This window comes from Lepidothrix coronata, unplaced genomic scaffold, assembly GCF_001604755.1.
Source record: "Lepidothrix coronata isolate B3197 unplaced genomic scaffold, Lepidothrix_coronata-1.0 Scaffold2, whole genome shotgun sequence".
In the NCBI taxonomy this organism is placed as follows: Eukaryota; Metazoa; Chordata; class Aves; order Passeriformes; family Pipridae; genus Lepidothrix; species Lepidothrix coronata.
This window is the reverse complement of record NW_016690182.1, coordinates 3,246,590-3,249,788: the sequence shown is the minus strand read 5'-3', so window position 1 is coordinate 3,249,788 and position 3,199 is coordinate 3,246,590. Positions and strand designations below refer to the sequence as shown.

The following is a 3,199-nucleotide window of genomic DNA, read 5'->3' as shown; positions in this document are numbered from 1 at the left end:
ACAAATGGATCCAGTTGCTTTCCATCTATTTCTGTGTCATTTTATAACTGTCTATGTCATGTTTAAAGCTTACTTGAGGTTGGGTGTATTTGGTGGCTTTTTTTTTATTCACAATTCTTCTATACTTTCCAGACAGACATTATCAGATACACATTAAAGATCATCATAAGCACCTGCAGCTGTAACTGAAATCAAGAACATAGTTGTATGACTAGGCATTCAGGATACTATTTTAAAGTGTTCCCTATACGGGGAACCTTTCTGCTTCTTTTTTTTTTTTTTTAAATTTTATTTCCCCCCCCCCCAACCTTGACAGGAGGGACAAAAACATTCTGAAAAGCTATATAATATAATTCATTTTTGTAGGCTTATCTCAAGTACCAACTGACACATTGTATCTAAATTCATAGGTGTGCTGGTTTAAGAGTTAACCAGCAGGGGAAATGAACTCAACTCAAAAGAGAGGTTATAAGTCAGAATAACAATTTATTAAAATAATACAGTAAGTACAATCATAGAAACAAACAATTGGTCTTAACCCACAAAACCCAAATGTATAACCCAGTACCCTGGGGCATGAACAAAGTGGTGTTCCTTGGGCCCCGCTTGAGTCCAAAGTAAAGGGNCTGAGGAGTCAGGCTCTTATGGGCAGAGGTGCTAATAGTCTATTGACAACAGTTTCTGGGAAATGGCACGGAAGGCTATAGAATACACAGTTTTGGGTTACACCCATACCATGATGAACTGATCTCAGCTGTCCTAACTAGGACAATAGGTAATATCAACTTATATTATTCTGAGGTTTTTTTAAATTTTAAACACTCCTTATCTGATCACTGTTGCCACTGTAAGCCTTATTTGCTCTGCGGATGCCTCATCTTAGTTTTGGAAAGACCGGAACCGGTGGATACTCTTCTCTGAGTATCCTGCCTTTGTTAGGCAGGTGAGCAGTGCGTGCTTAGTTATGCTAACGCTCTCCCGAAAATTAAAAGCAGATAAACACGAGAGGGTGATTAGAGACTAATTACCAGGACAAAACTATTATTGTGCTGACTGATCTAAATATAAGCTTACGTGCAACTATTCAGCATGAGTAATGTGCTTAGCATTACACAATACAGTGAAAAAAACGTGTGTCACAAACTGTATATCTAGTTACTTTAAGAATTCTGTGCTGCTTATATGGACTGTTTCAGGTTCCTATGAATCTTCATGCAGGGAAAAAAAGGAATCGCAGCCAGAGCTCAGGAGCAAACGCTCATTTAAAAACCCGGAACACACTTGGTGACGGGCAAAGAAAGAACACGTTTCAGGAGACACACAGGCTGCCCCCGGTGCCGGCAGACACCGCTGTGTGTCCTGCAGCTCCCGAGATAAAGATCCTGTATCCCTGTGGGCAACCCCGCATTTATCTCCCGAGCCACGGGCCCCATCGCACACGACCGTGCTTCCTGGGGGGAAGCCGCGGGGCCGGCGCAGCGCGGGCCGTTGTGCTCGGCCGGGAGCGAGGGGCCGATGGGTCCCTTTGGAGCGGCCCAACTTCGCCTCGGCCCCACAGTCATTTCCAATCACTCCAGTGCAGCGAGCGCCGCGGGCCTGCGTGCGGCCGGGCGCGTCCCGCCGGCTCCCCCCGCGTCCCAGCGCTCGCTCCTTTTTAGGCCGTGCGGTGTTTGGGTCCCGATCCCAATCCAATCCAATCCAATCCCACCCCGATCCCGGTCCCGCTGGCGATCCCGCCCCGGAGCGGCCGCGGCTCCCGCCCCGCGCGCGGCCCCGCGCATGCGCCGCACCTTGTTTACCCGGCTCTGCGCGGTGGCGCCGCGCGCGGCCGGCAGGTGTCGCCCCAGGCCCAGGAGAGCGGGCCACGGCGCGCGGCCGCCAGGTGGCGCCTGCGCCCTCCATTCGCCCGCGAGCCGCCGAGCAGCGAACACCCCAAACAATCCCCAGCGCCGCCGCCAAATTAAATAACCCCAACCCGCCCGCGCCCCGCGGCCCCTCCGCGCCCACAGCCCGCCACTGGCCGGCACGGGCGCGCAGCCGGGCGAGCCGCGCCGGGCACACGGGAGCGGAGCCGCGAGCCGGGGCCTTCCTCGCTGCCTACGCCGACACTGGGCAAGGTAAGTTAGAAAATGGCGGCGAAGCTTCTGGAAGTTTGGCGGGGGCACTCGGGATCGCGGTGCGCGGCGGCGGGGAGAGGCCGGGCCGGGCCCCGCGGCGCCCGGGCCCGTGCGGGGCGCCAGGCCGGCTGGCCGCGGGGACTGCGCGCAGCCAAGATGGAGGACGGCGGGGCCGAGCCGCGAAAACACTCCAGCCCCCCGCTTCCCCACCCCCCGTTCCCGGCGCGCCGCGGTGGGGAGGGGGGAGGCGAGCGGAGCGCGGCCGGGAGAGCGAGAGGGCGCGGAAAGCGGCCCCCCTTGCCCGCCCGGGGCCCCCTTCCTGCTCCCCAGAGCCGGCCGCGGGCAGGCCGGGCCCGGCGCTTGGCGAGCTAAAATGGAGAACCGCCTTCTCCTCCTCCTCCTCCCCCTTCTGCCGAGCCGAGCAGGGGCTGCCGGCAAGATGGAGGACTCGGGCATTGTGTGCGTGGGGTGTGTGTGTGGGAGAGCCGGGCCGGGCCGGGCCGACCGGGGGGGCAGCGAGGGGACGGGGGTCGGGGCGGCCGCGCTCGGGGGAGAGCGCTGGGCCGCGCTCAGAAAATGGTGGGGCGGCTGCCACTGCCCCGGGGGCCGGGGGGCCCCGGGGCCCGGGGAGGCCGCGGAGAGGGGGCTCGCACCCCTGACAGCGCTCGCCCGGCTCCCTTCGCCCGGTTCCCCGCTGCCCAGCACTCGAGTTCTTCCTGCCAGCCCGCTCCCGCCGGCTTCCCCGCGTAGGGAAGTGCCGAGAGATGGGGGTTTCTCTGTTCCATCTCTCTCCCCCGAGCTGGGGCAACTCTGGCCGCCCTTCCCCGTGCCTGGGCTGGCGGGACCTGGGCTCCCTCGGCCCGAGTGAGGACATGGGGACTGACCTGCCTTCCCCCCCCGCCTCCCTTCGCTGCCCCCCCTTCCCGCCCCGGCGCCCAGCTCGGGGAAGGCCTTTGTGGGGCCAGTTTTCCCCTCCGAGTGACTTTGGCCGAGCTCCTCGGCGGCTGCCCGCGAAGAGGAAGAGTTGTGGCAGTTTCCGTTCGGCTTCCTTTATTTTTTTTTTTTTTTTTTTTTTAAAAAAA

General features: G+C 59.0%; 1 protein-coding gene across 3 annotated transcripts in view; it reads left to right on the top strand.

The window, feature by feature from the left end:
- Nucleotides 1-1,871: 1,871 nt before the first annotated feature.
- Nucleotides 1,872-3,199, top strand: part of STAG2 (stromal antigen 2) — a 69,996-nt gene continuing 68,668 nt past the window's right edge. For all 3 annotated transcript variants that reach the window (XM_017818314.1, XM_017818305.1, XM_017818323.1), the window contains exon 1: nt 1,872-2,117. The gene's annotated coding sequence lies outside the window, so the exon portion shown is untranslated. The remainder of the gene's footprint in view (nt 2,118-3,199) is intronic.